The following is a 16,172-nucleotide window of genomic DNA, read 5'->3' as shown; positions in this document are numbered from 1 at the left end:
AATATTTGGCATATTTTCTTTCATTCCTACACCTGTTTCCATTAAGTTTCTTGTTGAACTTATCTGGAAAGGGGAAGAACTCTAAAAGACCAAAGTGGTTGTATATAACTGCAAGAGATATCCAACAAGTTCAAACCTTCTTGGATTAAGGGGTGAAACTCCACTGAAGTCAATGGAGCTTTAAATATTGGCACCAACAGAAAATCTTTCCCATGGAGTGCAATTGCATTGTCACATCTTGAATGCTCTTCATTCTCATGATAGACATTACTAAAAGAGTCTCTTTTCAAGTCCTTATGCATTTATTATTTTCTAAACCCATTTCCTCAGAGAGGTCAAAAGCTCTTCTCATCACCATAGGGAGCCCATGGGAATTGGGAATTTTGGCATTCTGAAATACGGCAGGTATCCAACTGCATTAAAATGTTAACGCCTCTTCTTTTTTTTTTTTAACCATGCTTTGGTTTCGTCAAGAATCAAAAGTGGTGGAATCTAATTATTTTTTGATTCTAAGAAAAACATTCCCATAGGAAAAATGTTGCATTAAAATCAGATTACTTCCAACTAATCCATAAAAGAAATTCCCCTAGTGAAAAGGCACTATCCCTGATTGTTTTTTATCACTAGTGTGATGCTGCAATACCTTTTTTTTTTTTCTATGCAGAAAATAGAGTGCAGATCTCCTCTAAAAGCCAAATTTTTTTTTCCTGCTTGGCTGTATGGTGAAGGTGGAGTTTCTCCTCCTTGCCTATGTTGATATTTTTCCTTAAGAGCAGAGACCAAGGCGATTATTTATTATTCTTTGTGCGTGTTTCTTTAGAGCCTCAAGTTCCAAACAAGACCTCAGTGTGCGAAGCATTGTGGGACTCTGCACCTGCAAATAACCCCTGCCTGAAGAGCTTTTGGGCTATGGCCCCGCTCCTGTAACCTGGAACTAGTTGATTGCCCTTTGGGCAGGTTACAGACCTGGGGCTTCATGCACAGGGTGAGGAATGGGGGAAGGATGCTTTGTTGTCCTGCTTGCATGAGCAGGGAGTCCCAGGAATTAAATCCCTTGTCCCAGCTCACGCAGGAAATCTGTGGCTGACCCTGAGGAGGCAGCCAGATCTCCTTCGTGGCCTCTGACCCATCCGTCCTTCTTCCCTGGTCATGTTGGCCTCCAGCGCAGAAACTTCTACCCGAGAAATTTTCCATTGAGTTCTGCTGCTGATGAGTTTCTTTCTCACCAATAGGTGGAAACTGACAGCCCGGTTTCTCAGGTGACACAAGGAACGGTTCTGCCATCCCAAATGAGGCAGGAAAAACATCACGCAGAACAAGGAATTTTCCATAAGAAACTGTACCATAGCAACTGAAAAAGACGTTGAAGCACATTACACTTTCTCAGCTTGTTGCAGCCTGTGCTTTGATGCAACAGGACATCAGAAAAGTGAAGACTTGGGGGTTTTTGTTTTTCTTTTCCTCCCTTATTTCTTTGGTCAGGAGAGTGATTGCTTTAACTGGTGCTGCTTGATCATAATGAATTTATCACAAAATTGTGTTATCTTTCCACAGCCATCTCCAAAGTCTGTGTCAGAGCGTGTATTCTGGCATGCATTGTCATGCTGTGGCTGGGGAGGGTGAGGGAACTACATCTGCAAACTTCCATAGGACATCAGGAGCTTTTGAAATTGTAGGATAACTAACCAAATGGGATGCAGACATATTTCCAACAGCCTGGCAGCTGTGCAATATGTGGATTGAAATAAAGTTGAGTTACTAAGAGGTAGTGATAAATAAGCTAGCAAAACTTTCTGTCTTTTTCTAAGCATACCCCAAATACGATTGTCTAGTGTAACAGAAAAAAAATCTTCACTGTGCAGAAACAAGTGGCTGTGATGTTGGTTTGGATATGGGCAAATTCTTGCTGAATTAGGAATAGAATTTAATTAAAATGTTGTATAAAATCTTTAAGGGGAGTCTTTGCAGGGCAGATGTTAGGCTTGTTCCTGAGCAGCTGTAAAAGGCTGTTCAGGATGAAGGTATCTAAGTTAACAGGACCTAAAATGCTTAAGCGAGAATACAGGAGAAAATCTGATTAGCACTACTAATCAGCTGAGGTCTGGAGATTCCCTTTCTTTTGAACTGGAGCAGTTTAGTTGTCTTCCTTTTCTTTTTTTCAGAGTTCATGCTGCACCCTGCCCATATTTAATTGTTTGCTGGTGTCTCTTCTCAAGCCCATCAGCAGTTCAGTCTTATGCTTCTCACTAGAGACAATAAATTCTATGGTGTGGATGGTCCTCTCCTAAATATCTGCAGATAAGAATTACAGGGTGGAAAGCTGCAGCCTAGAACATGTTTACTATGTGTGTGCTGTCTTTTCATTCAAACTCACAACCTGTCCAATTTCTGAGGTATTTCTGAAGCAAGATGTACCTCTTTTTTTGTGAAGAAGACTGCTTCTTTCAGGCTCCCCTTGATGTCAGCGACAAGCCTGTCACTGATTTGGGAAAGTTGTATCAGACTCCTGCAGTGCTGGGCTCGAACTGAAAACACAGTCCTGCAGCAGCAGTTGTCGTGGCTGCCCATAACTAGGCTTTCAGCAGGGTCTGTGTGTGAAAGCACAGTGATTTTTGTGCATTAGCAGCAATATGCAGGTTATTAAGCCACTTGTTCCTAGCTGCTGTAGCTAGCTTTAAACTTGGTTAATTATGGGGAAAAGTACCTTTTAAAATAGTCTTGAGAAGAGATTTTTCCCAATGATCCTTAGTTAGAATAGCCCTCATTAGGATGCAATTTATCATTGTTCCTGATTTCCGCAACAACTGCAATTTATGATGCCTGTTTGGCTCAATATGAAGGAAAATTATTGCAGTAGCTCCTGTTCAGAAATCTTTGTTTGTTTACATTTATGGAGGTGTGGAAAGGGAGCAAAAAAGCAAGTAGTTTTGAAGTGCTGGTTGTGGTATGTTAATCCCTGAGGGCCTGTTTATTTTTATGCAGGATGGTACATAAAAGACTGTAAACTAACTACATACAGACTGGAATAAGCAAAGAATTAGGGCACTTAGCTAAGCAGCAGACCTCACATTTTCTTTTGTTCATGGCAAGTCATTTTTTTGTGTCTTAAATCAAGGGATGCTGTGGGTTTCTTAATTGCTCTCTTCAGCAGCGTCTCTTTGTGACTGTTAATCTAGAAGGACGCAATGGTTTCCCAGTTTACATTTTGTGAGTGAGAGCAGGATTGGTTTCATGGCATACAGGATAACACTGAAGGCAATGCAAGAGAAACAGTGTTGTTGCAAAATCTTTTTTCTGAATGCATTTTTTTCTTTCCAGTTGCTTTTATTTTTGCCTGTGTTATAATGCACTTAAACTTTAAGGAGGCTCGAATCTGTAAATAGTAAAAGGCAGTATTCATTGCCACCAAATCCATATCTGAAGAGTTTCCACTTGGGATTTTGAAACTAAGAAGGTAATGGCAGTGAGGAGTTTGGCCATTGTTTTAAAAATATACCAGATATGAACTTCTATGAATACAAAACTTACACTTTATAACTTTGTGACACTGTCCAAATAAAAAGTAATTAAGATTTAAAAAAATCCCACTGTTGTGAAACAGCTAGGTAAGCATTTCTGGCCTTATTTTCTAGGTGGGTGTTATAATGATAAAGGAATTCACTCAGCAGACGCCTTATAAGAGTTGTTTGCCAAAGTGCTGATGACAAATACTTTTTCACCTCTATGCATGTGTGCGTCTAGGTTTCAGAAGCAAATGATGTTGCCTCTCTGTAGTTTCTCTGTAAGGAAAAATGGAAATGAGGAATGGTTATTTTGCAGTTAGAGCCTGTTATATTCTTGGAACATGTGCCTGAATTACCGTTCTCCTATCAAAGAGAATGTTACAACAAGGGAAAAATAAATGTGACAGAAGCAATGGTGAAAGCAACACACTAGGCTATTACTTAGTTGAGAGTTGTACATGGGAAAACATTGGCAAAACTACCTAATAAATCTTGAAAATGGTTTATAAACAATTATGTTAGCTTCTGACCAGAAGTTCAGGCTGGAAACAGAGTCCTGGAAACTGCTTGAGGACCATTCTGTGGTTGTTGGGACTACCAAAAGGCAGAGCAGCCCTCCAGCTCGTTTCATACTAGTCCCTCCTAAAAGCTGGTCTGTACTTGCCCTCCTGCCCATGGTGGTCTTGCAGGAGGCAGCAGTTAATCAACACTGCTTGTAAAGTGGTCAGCTAACGTACCCTAGTGACATTTTGTCTGTAGGGCTGACAATAATGCTTCGTGTACCTCAGTGGCGTGCATATCAATAGACAACACCTGTTTCCTTAGCTGCAAGTGCCAGTTCTGAGCAACTTGAGACAAAAATTCAGCTGTTTCACTGGTAACAATAAAAATGTTGGTAATTTTTAATATTTGCTTTACTGATAAGGGTGTGGGGTATTCTGCCATTACAGTTCAACAAATGTAGCAGCCATTTGTGTTGGTTACTGCTGCCCAGAATGTTTTCCAAGTACATGAGTATGTAGGCAGCTGGTATTTATTGCTCTGGGAGAGAACTTGAACTTCAGAAGGAAGGGGAGAAAAAACCCTACATTTTGCCTATCTGTGTTCTGTGCAGACTACAGTTGCTGTAAATATCATTGTGTACAGTAGTTGGAACAAAACAGTTGTGTTTTTTAAAAGCAACAGTCATGTAGACACTAGGTGAGAAGTTTTTTGGTCCATGCATTTTTGGTTTCTTGCAGAGACTGGCAGAATTACATTTGCATTCATTTCAGTCTACAAGTGTTACAGAAGATTCAACTGTAAGTACTTTCCCAATATAAAGAGCACTGGAGAGAAAGCAATCATTTATGGTGACATCTGTTAAGCTTTCACAGAATATCATACATGTGTACTAGCTATCACCATAAAATTAACTGGTATTAATTGGTCAGAGCTGCCAACTTAGTCTGCTTATGAGTGTAACACTCTCCTTTAGGTCATGTTCATTATACTGACATTGTATGTCAGATCCCAAATAAAGTTCATTCAGCCATTTCTGCTGTTCTTCTTCTTGTTTGCCCTGCTATGTGTGTGTGCTGCCATCAGCAAGAGTTCATGTCTCGGCAAAGAGTGGATCTGTGTGTTTGGGAAATAATGTGTTGTGGGTATCTTCCCAGTGGCCACTTCTCCAGCAACAGCGGGGCTGTGGGGGGGCATCCTTTGATTGAATCATGCCTGGTGTTTTCCTCTTTCTTGGAAACTGTCTGGAACAAAATGTTCAAAGCTCTTTCTTCCTCCCTTTCGTCTTCCCTCTCCCCCCTCCCCCCCTCCCCCTTCTGTCTTTCACTTCCACGCCTCAAAAGGCTGTAACTGGCTTCATTATTGTGTGATAAATCAGCAGTAAACTTCTATGCATTTTGCTTTGTTTGGGCAGCTCCTGTTCCTTAGTGACAGCTGCTTGGCTCAGCACACTGTAATTATCAACTCAAACCCAAGATGCTTTTAGGTGCTGAAAGCATATTGGCAGAGACTGAACTTGTCCTCAACCTCGTCATGGGCCACAGCTTTAAAAGATCCTATTTAGTGGTGGTTTGGTTGTGTTGTCACTGGTGGTACTGGGACTCTGACAGTTCATTATCACAGTGGACCCTGTGGGAAGCTGTTGTTATCCTAAAGGAGTGCAGGTCTTTGTTTTTCATTGGCTGCTGACATACCGCATAGTTAACTTTAGATTAATTTATCTGTGTTCATTCTCTTTCTTTAAAATAAAGTTTTATTGATATGTGGGAGGGGATTTATACATGTTAATGAAAATTTATGAAGCCCTTATTTAAACAGATGTCTGAAGGGAATTGTGCTGAGAAACAGACCTGTGGGTTTTTTGTCCATAGTGGAACCAAGGCACTCTCTGCTCCTACTTTAAGCTTGTCTCTGGCTTGCTGGCTGGACAGATGGGCTACGTGCTGACTGAGCAACTGGTGCGCAGCTGTCTGCAGCCACGGGGGCATGTAGAGTATGGCATTGCCTCCGATCCGCTGAAGGGCAAGTGGCCCCAGGCTGTAAGTTGTGCTGACCGGTTACAAGGGACTGTACATAGTTGAGACTTTTGCTCCCTCACCAAGCTTGTTTTAGCAAAGAAGGACTCCTTCTTATTTGTCTGAATTATAGAGAAACATAATTTCAACTGACAGATAACACAGTCCAGAGGTCAAGTGGGTGAAAGGAGATTTCTCATATTCTCTGCTAGATCTGTTAGGTAGGTGTGTTTGTTTTCATGTTACATGAAAATAACATGCAGATCTAAGTGGGGAGAAGAGGAAAACATAAATTTTTTACAAGAGAAATGATCTGGGAAAGTCCTACTATTCCCATTGTCAAACCACAGCTTTTCTTTCTCACTGTACCCATGGTACAGGCTGGGTTTTCTATCAGGGCAATTAGAACAGGCACCTATCCTGCTGCTATTAAAGAAGGGCTTTGAAGAGTTCTCAAATCCTGCTGGGCTACAGTTTAGTGTAATTCAGAAAGCAGTTCCAAGTAGGAGCACCCTCGTTTGCTTAAGCAAAGCCTAATATAAAGGGCGTGACACTGTCTCATGTGCATCCTTCCCTAGGATTTGGGGAGGTTGTCAGACCCTGGAAGATGATGAGAAGCCATCCAGGCTGTAGGAACCTCATGATCTTTACATGTGGAATAATTTGTGTTGTGTAAACTTACACTTTACAGTCTTAGTCCTTCAGAGGATGCAGGATGGAAGAAGCAGGTCAGCAGAGGAGGTGATGTGTGGTCTATGACAGGCAGATCTTTTTAAGCTTGAAAAATGAAGAATTTGCTACATTCATATGGAAACAGAGGAAGAATTTTTTCTGGTGCATGTGCAACAAGACAAAAGTAATCTTACTGTGCAGCAGTTGATCCTGAAAAACCCTCAGTATGTTCAGTCTTGCAAACCCTTTGTGAATTCATTTGGATGGCCTATAAGTGAGAACTTACCGGGCTTTTGTTGGAAGCTGGTACAATGTAATAATCTTTTGATTGCTTTGTGTCTGCAGTAGAGGTATCTGGCACAGCCCAGCGTAGAGACACATTTTCTGGGTGTACCTTGTACACATAACACTGCCAGTTACAACTGCCTTTGTTTCCCATAAGCACTGGGATTCTGAAACTGTAACAGGGGCCAAGGGGGAAATGCCCTACGGGGACATAAGCCTCTGTTGTATGGCATGCCATAGCAAAAAGGTGTGCCAGCCTGTCAGTGAAACAAAAGCAGAGCAACAAATGCCTCACCATGGAAGGATGCAGAAACTCTGAAGGACAGCATATCTGTAAAAGGGAACAGCCTTTTTTCCAGGTGCGTTCACCCTTTATGATGGTTTTGCTCATCTCTCCCGTTGCGTGCAGCTTTGGGGCAGTATGATGTTTAGTGCTAACCCCTTCTGTATCCCCAGAGGACAGAGGGCAAACTGAGTTTCTTTCCTTTTCAGTCTATAGGAAGACTCAAGACTTGTCTCCTTCCTGCTGACTTTGTTTCTCAGTAGATAATGCAGGGACCTGATCAAAGAGTGAGGAAGATTTCTGCTTTTGTTTGTTTGCAATGCCTAATGTCTTTATGTGTCTTTTCTGGGTCCTCCTTGGAGATAACCAAACCTGTAACTTCCCTCTGTGTTTAAAGGCCACTTATGGCAAAACCCAGGAAAGGGGCAGTGTTCACAAGATCATAAGAGCAAGTAACCTTGTAGCAGGCAGAGACTGATCCTCCCTCTAAGGGAGGGGTTTACCTCAGCTGGACCAAAGAGAGCAAAGCATGGGCATGCATAAAACTCGGCTTTCCTCATGGAAAGCCACACAGTGTGCTGCACCCTGAAAAAATTGTAAAAGGTGCTCTGAAGCAGGAAAAAAATCATTAGGAAAAGGGTAAATAATATACTTCAAAGTAATAGCGAAGAGGCTGGGTCCTGCCGTGGTCCTACAGTGTTTTCTGTATTCCCTTTCCATGCACAGCTGGCTGCAACAGGGCAGACCTACCTGTCTAACATGACAGATCAGATGCTATGCTATTTTAGTAAAATAGATCAGGAAAAGGTAAAGATTAAGTATGTCTTAACTTTTACATAAGGGGATAGAATTTGGGACTGTGAGCTAAACACATGGTTTATTCTTTTACAGGCTTGAAAGCTTCATTTACTTGTCATGTTTTCTTTTGAAAGGCAACCAGTAAAATCCTTATATCAAGATACAAAATTATTTTCTTTTCCTTTCAAAATGAGAAGAGAAAAAACAAAGTAGAGAAACCCACATCAAAAACAGGGCAATCTCCTTTGACTTTCACCTTTATACTCACTTAGGCCAAGCTTGAATATGGCTCAGTCCCTGAATGTATGATGTTTCTTTCAGGTCCTGCTTCTCAGAGTGGCATCCTGGGATGCTTTTCAGACTATGCCTGTTTCTGAAAACAGAGATAGAAATGAATTAATACTTTGAAGACACTATGTTTATTAGCCCTTCTTCCCTACAAGCATCTGTTATGAGATACGCTACATGGCACTTCCCCGTCCCTTGTCCCTTACTGAGTGCTTCTCTTTCTACAGCAGGGAAGATCCTTAAAGATTAGTATCTTGCTGAGGGAAAGGATTTGCTGGTCTGAGCTAAGAGAAGAGTGGTGGTAGCGAGATCATTGTCACTAGTTAACGTAAACATGGAAGATGGACCAGATTTGCCAGAGTAAAGTAATACTAGCAGAGGTTTTACACAGCAACTCATGCACAATAGGCTTTCAGTTTTACCATCATTAATCTTTTGGAAGAAGTGCATGGAAATTGGCATTTGCAAATTAAGTGCACACATCTGCAAAGGCAATGTTTGTTCAAAATTCCAGCACTGTTTTCTGCTTAAAGCTGATTTACCATACTGTGCTGAAAAGCTATTAGTAGTCTGGAAGCATCATAGAAAAAAAAAATGCAGAGCAATTAATATCTGCTATTTATTCTGAACATAGACTTCCAAATCTAGCTTTCAGTTATTCTGATATATCCCCATTGTTTTAGCACATAACAGATCAAATCCGTATTTAACACATACTTACAATTGAAATAAAACCAGTTTCAGGTTGCTAAGGCTTGGGAGCCTTGTATCTCTTAGTTTTTGTATGCAGGGGCAAATTCATGCCTGGAAAAACTGTCAATTTCATTATTCCTTATTTTTCATTATTTTCCTGAAGAGTGGGTTTAGCTCATAAGGCTCATGCATTTAAAACAATGATAGTGTTGTTATTAGTGTTTATTATTAAGTAGTTCTTATTTGATTTTAAGGAGCTAATCAAGTATGGCAGTATGCTTATCTGTAGCCAGACTGAGAGGATCTTGGCCAACTAAAACAAATCAATTACTGTAACAAAAGAGGAAGATAAAACACCTCACCAGAAATGAAATATTAACCCCCAAATACACCAAAAACTTGAGTTTGAACCAAAGAACCACACTTGCTACAGCAAAATGAGTTTATAGTGGGCAAAAGCTGTGATGCCCCTGTTGCTGCAGGCAGGTGGGGAAAGACTGGGCACCCTCTCCCAGGAGCTGCACATAAGTCACAAAGAGAAGCCTAGTTCTCATCCAAGACAATAGAATTTCTGAGGTTTAAAGTATAGATCCTGTGAGGATTTAAGTTGTAAATGAAGCAACTGAAAGGTTAAGCTGCAGCAATCACAGATCTGTTTGAGTTATCAGCAGATGTAGCTCTTGACACTAGGAAATCCCTGGGAATTATGCCATGCCTGTGACTGCTCACAGGTTTGCTTTTCATGAATGTCTCCAGTTCTAGGAAGACCACTGCCTAGTCAGCTTGCCCATTAAATATCTCCATAAGGCCCACTTGCGGTCCAATACCTGTGAAAAATCTGGTAGATCGCTGATGGCCCCTCAGGGATAACTGTTTTAGAACTGTTGAATTAAATCGTTCTTTTTCAAAGAAACGAAACAAAATTCAAAGTGATTCAGAAGCTCTACTTGTACAGGTGATGTGACAAGGCCCAAGTGTCTTTCTGACCTAGTTCTTCTGTGGATCCTCCATACTCAGTTTTCTATAGCCTGTACCAGTGCCTTTAAATTAAAGTAGCTGAGGAGTGGGTTTTCTGTCAGATTATTTTGTTTCTGTTAAACAGGTATGAATTGAATTTCACCTGTGGACTGTATATATGAAAGCATGCTGCTTGTTTGTTTGTGCCTACAACAGCTGGGCACCAGTCTGGCATGAGAATTTGTTGCTGCTGTAAAGTAAAACTTAAACAATAGCACTGTAAAAATCTCTATAGAATATAATAAGTGATAAACGTTGTATAGGCTGAATGCATCAAATAATCAGAAATATATTCTCAGAACTGCTGGCCTATTTCTGCATTCAGGCAAGGCTGACAGGTTAAAAGGTTAAAAAAAAATAGAAAAGAAAAAATAAAATAAAAGAAAAGAAAAAAACAAGAAAAAGAAAAAAGAAAATAAAAAGAAAAAAGAGAAAAAAGAAAAAAGAAAAAAAAAAAAGAAAAAAAAGAGAAGAAAAAAGAAAAAATAAAAGAAAAATGAAAAGAAAAAGAAAAAAGAGAAAAAAGAAAAGAGAAGAAAGAAGAAAAAAGAAAAAAGAAAAGAAAAAAGAAAAGAAAAAGAAAAAAGAGAAAAAAGAAAAGAGAAGAAAAAAGAAAAAAGAAAAAAGAAAAGAAAAAAGAAAAGAAAAAGAAAAAAGAGAAAAAAGAAAAGAGAAGAAAAAAGAAAAAAGAAAAAAGAAAAGAAAAAAGAAAAGAAAAAGAAAAAAGAGAAAAAAGAAAAGAGAGAAGAAAAGAAAAAGAAAAAAGAAAAAAGAAAAGAGAGAAGAAAGAAAAAAGAAAAAAGAAAAGAAAAAAAGAAAAAGAAAAAAGAGAAAAAAGAAAAGAGAGAAGAAGGAAAGAAAAAGAAAAAAGAGAAAAAAGAAAAGAGAGAAGAAAAAAGAAAAAAGAAAAGAAAAAGGAAAAAAAGAGAAAGTGGTTGTTGTCGGCTTTTATTGCAATTTTAGAGAGTAGATATCTCAACGTGCCAAAATTTCTATATTGGCAATGGTATGCAGAACTATAGAGATGCTGTCACTGCAGAATCCAGTGGCCATGAGGCTAGACTTGCTGGCTGCTGTTCATAGTAATTTTGTATCCTCCTCCTATGGGATTCTGTCTGAAATTCCACCTCTCCTTTTGTGTGAATGACAGATGCTGTACAAATGTGGTATACTATCTGAACAATTACTCAACCATTTACACCTGTTTTTTTCTAGCAGGATCTTAGAAAAAGTTGGGTCTTCACAGCTGAAAGAGAAATGATGGGAGAAGAAATGAAGAAACTTGCAAAATGTCTTTCTGTAGCACCTCATGCCACATCACAAGCCAAGTCTTTTCTGCGGCTGCTTTTTCCTTATGCAGCTGTAAATATGGTTATAATATTACCTTGCCTGGTTCCTTGGCATCTTGAAGATACTCATTCTCTCCTCAGACTCCTGGCACAACTCATTCATTAGGACTGTTCCCCATGTGTACCACCAGCAAAATTTTGAACAGCATCCTAGAAAACAGACTCAGCAGATGATTTAAGTACGCATGCGACACAGCAAGATCTCCAAGTGCTGGTAGTTCAGTGAGCAGTGGTGATGGAGCCTTTCTGCTATGGCTCTTTCTCTCCATCAAGCAGTGAGTTCGTGTTGCAGCCTCTCCATAAGGACAGATCTCTTCTGGCTGTGCTGTTCTCGTGGGGCATATGGAAACATGTCTGAAACTTACAGTACTTGTGGTATTGTAATTGGTGAGTTTTTGTAATTTAGGTGTTCAAGATGAGACATACTCATGCATACTGTATATGTCATTTTTATGCTTTTTAGAAAACCTGGCCTTAAAAAGGACTAGTGTGATCTTTGGACATGCAGAGATATAGGGAGCTTATTTTATGTTTTTATCACAACTTTGTGGAGCATAATACAAGATTGTGGATTCCAGTTGGGAAAAACAACTGGAAACAACTTCTTTTAAAAGGTTGTTGCAAATTTTTCCAGAGAAGAACCATGAAAATGACTGGCATACTGGAGAAAATGTTTTCCTGGGAGGGGCTTCTGTCTCTTTGCCTTACCAAGAAGAGCAAGAAGAATGTTGATTATATGTATTTAATACCAGACCTTAAAAGGCTGCTCGAGCTAGCAGAGAAAGTCTCCTAAAACCCAAGGGAGGGAGATAACAGGCCAGACAAGGTAAAAATTAGAAGGCAAAAGAGTTAATGTTCAGACTTTCAAATTAAGACTAGCATAAACATTTTCTGGAGGCAGTCTACTGCCAAGCACATCATTTAAGTCAATACTATGTTCCGTGCTGTGTAGAAGATCAGCTTAGGTGGTCTAGTGGTCATTGTGGTGGTAAAATGTTCAGACCTACTGTTTGTGACCAAGGAGAAAACACTTTGACTCTGTCACAGCATTTCACTTTTTAATTACATGCAGAAACATTTTAATAATTTATACTGCTGAGTCTGTGGCTGGAATCAGTCATGTCCAGCTTGGTGAATGCAGTGTGGTGAGGTGATCCCAAGTTGCCTGTCTTTCTTGGATCTATTCCAGAACGTGGTGTGACCCTCTCTGTTCAGCTTCTCAGTGAAAGGTAGGTTACCCAGGGAGTGCATTCCCATGCCTGCATATAGTGTTTGCAGGATAAAGCTTTGATCTGTTATTTCCAGTGTGGCATGCTCTTTGTTAGTGAGTGAAATACCTAGAAGTCCAGCTTTGTTGGTGTGATGTCTCTGAGACCTCAAGATAAGAAACTCCTTTTCTGCAGTTCTGCTCCTTATTGCCAGCTGATGCCCTGCAGTCATCTGTGGGAGCCCCCTGCTTCTGTGGACACAGCTCTGTGGTTATTAACACCACAGCCCCTCTTCAGCACCTACCCTTGCTTAATTTGCTCAAATTCACTTCATATTTTATGTTTCATTTTTCTCTTCAGTTCAACTTAACTTAGCTTTTAGCTTAATGTAACATATTTTTCACAGTAATCAGTCAAGATCTTTTAAACCATGGATGCTGTGCTCTTAAAAGCCCAAATGGCAGCTCAAAGGCAATCAGCACTTAGAGTCAAAAGGAGGAGCATACCTAGCTGCTCTGTGACTGTATCTGCCTGTGAGATGGTGTTTTAAGACCACTTCTTTGGTAATTCAGTTATGCCACCTCTTTGGCCAATTTCGGCTTCATTTCTTCAGTGTAAATCCAGGATAATCTCTTGGGTTTCAACAGAGTTAATTTGCTTTATCACGATATTAAATGAAAGCAGATTTTGACCTGAATTTTACAGTGTATCTCCTGCTGAAATCTCCTCCCACTGAAGATGGTGTCGTTATGCCTGGGGCCCTGAGTGTGCTAAACGGATTTTTTCCTTAGTTCCTATTTCCATCACATCATATGTGTTTGATTTACTTACACTGGTTTTATATTTAATCTCTGCCCATTTAGTCACATTTACTGTCATTTTTTATTTGTTTAGTAACTCCATGCAGCTCAGAAAGGTAGCAGGGATAGATAGAGCATGACAAGTTGCAAATATATTCTGTACAGATCTCTTCTGCAGCTTGCTGTGTTTCAGTTTTGACAGTTCGGTTTATGGGATGGGTTGTTTATTCAAATGCTTAGTTTATATAAGAGCATTTAGCAGCAGCTGTAAGTGTACTACAGAGAAGTATTTGATAAGTTTCTTGTTTATTTTTACTCTATTGTTTGTGAAGTCCTTCAGGAACTTCACAAAAAAACTTCCTTCTGCTGGTGCCAACATTAGGGATAGGCTAGGTTCAAAATGGAGAGGACCCACACAAAATTCAGAAAGTCAGCTGTGTTCATCACCAGGTCTTTGGCAGCTGTGGAGAGAACCAAGTGAAAATCTGCCTCTGCTGGAGTTTTGCTGCTGACACCAGTAGGACAGGATCTCAGTCCTACTCCCTGTCGATCGGCTTTGTGGACACTTTAAGATGGTGACACTGGCAACATGGAGCTGAACTTCTCTCTTGGGAAGGAAGAGAGAGATTCTCCTGGTGATACTGGTCAAGCAGAGGGAAAGAGAAGAATTCCCCAGGAGGCAGGGTTGAATGGCAGGTTTGGCAGGGGGTAGGGGGGAGTACTCATTTATTAGTAAGCATTTTTTAAAGCACAGGTGATGAGGTGTGCCACACTACTGTGCTCAGCTGGTGTGCTGGGGCAGCTGTGCTCCCCAACCATCTACCTTGTGACCAGTATCAGCAGAGGCAAGGGATGCTGGTTAACTTGTGTCCATGGGGAAAAGGTGTATTTTGGTTCAGACCTGTCTTGTGCTGACTGCATTCTGTGCTTTACTTGAAAAGTCACTGCTGAGGAGTAAAATAAAATAAAAAGCGAATTCCTACTGACTGCAGGGGAGTTGCTTGGGTAGCTGGCCAAACAAAGTGTACCCAATATAAATGCATCATCACAATAAAAAGTCTTAACGCTAGACCAGAGTTTGACAAGAGTGAAAAACATTGGTACCTTCAAATCTCATTTCACGTAGTACTCAGGTATTAATTAAACGTGTGGCCTCTGCTAAGAGACCTGGCATCAGAGAGGGGGACAGGCAATGCCCCCCCTTGCAGCCACCGGCTGCAGAGACACAAAGAAGCCCTGGTAAGTCTGGTGTGGCATGGGGAGAAGCTGGCTTTCCTCGCTCCTCTCCCAGGGCATGGTGGGCCTGCTTGTGTGCTGGCCTGGGGGTTTCTAACAGGTTGCAGCTGCGTCTGGCGGAGGTCCACTCCTTGGGTGCACTGCCCACCTGCCAAGACTCATGATGGAGGTGCCTGGCGACATCTCTCACTCTCCTGGCTTGTTCCAGCACCGTACTCCCCTTGCGTTCATGCACATGGATATGAAGTGCATTTACATGCAGTGCACTTGTGTTCTGTCGCCATAGGCTCAGGGTGTGGGACCCACATACTTTTCTCTTGTAAACCATGGGCCCTTTCTCCAAATTCTGGTGACAGCCATGGGTACAGGCTGTGCCACTTCCCACTGCTGTTACCAGCAGCACTCCATTTTCCATCTTTTAGTAATAGAGGCAAGGTGGTTTCTGCGTAAGTGGTCATCCAGTTTGGAACAGGTGTGAGGCCAAGCATGGAGTCAGGGGTTGGTCTGCATCTGAATGTATCTTAAATTATTGGCAGGGTTCGGTCCTGGTCCCTGCAATTAAGCAGCCAATGTGAGATTCATGCCTTTGCAGAAGCCAGCCTGTTGCTTATACACAGCTATTTACTTCACTCTGTTTAGGATTTAAGTTGCAAGTAGGCTTTGTACAAACATTTCAGTATTTGCAAAAGCAGCTAAATGCACTGAGGTTAGATTCATCAGTAGATGCTGACTGTTTTGTACAATTTCGGAAATACAAGCTATCAACCCTGTTGAGTTGGCCAGTTAAACCGCCCTTGCAGCTGCTTTACTTAGCTTGAACATTGCAAATTGATAATGTATTCTACAAAATTTTCTTCTAAATGTTATTTTTTTTTATGGAAGCTTGTCCTGAAAGGAAAATATGTGTTGAACAAAAATGCTCAAGGACTTTGATGTCTGAATCAATTGATTCTGAGCAGCAATTCAGTTAAGGCTCTGTCCACTATGCTGACTAAAACCTTTGTCCATCTTTTATTTCTTTTACTTCAGAGCAATACTGTAAATCACATTTGCGAGAATGAAGTTTCTATCTTATTGTAACCGTAGTATAGCACAGAGAGGGAAAGCAGTTGAACAAGTAGTAAGAGAACCAGAGAGTAAGTTGGACTGACTTGAAAGAGGGCACATTTTGTTTTCTTGGATTAGGTTATTTTAAAAACTTTTTGGTTTTGTATGAGAAAGTTCGGATATTGCTAGAGGTACAAAAATAGAAGTGATATGAGAAAGGTTTGGTTTGTTTCCTGATTCTTGGCCTTCAAGTTTTTTAAAAAAGCAGCATTGGCTGTTATGTATGCTCTGTAGCAGTTATCCTAACACGGTGATAAATGGCCTTTTCCCAGGTGACTCTTAGTTCCATGTCTTCTTAGCCAGCAAATGCGCTACTCTCCAGATATAAATATATTAACTCAGTCTTTTTTGACAAAGCACTAATGAATGACACAGACAAGCACTTTGATTTCTTCCACAACATGCACCCCACTTTAC

The 16,172-nt window shown here is 40.5% G+C and overlaps 1 protein-coding gene across 1 annotated transcript in view; it reads left to right on the top strand.

The window, feature by feature from the left end:
• NTRK2 (neurotrophic receptor tyrosine kinase 2) overlaps positions 1 to 16,172 on the top strand; it is a 211,772-nt gene that overhangs the window by 136,974 nt on the left and 58,626 nt on the right. The window lies entirely within an intron of this gene.

Source organism: Falco biarmicus, chromosome Z (genome assembly GCF_023638135.1).
Source record: "Falco biarmicus isolate bFalBia1 chromosome Z, bFalBia1.pri, whole genome shotgun sequence".
NCBI classification, from domain to species: Eukaryota; Metazoa; Chordata; class Aves; order Falconiformes; family Falconidae; genus Falco; species Falco biarmicus.
Note: the sequence above shows the minus strand (reverse complement) of the source record. Positions and strands in the feature narration are given on the sequence as shown.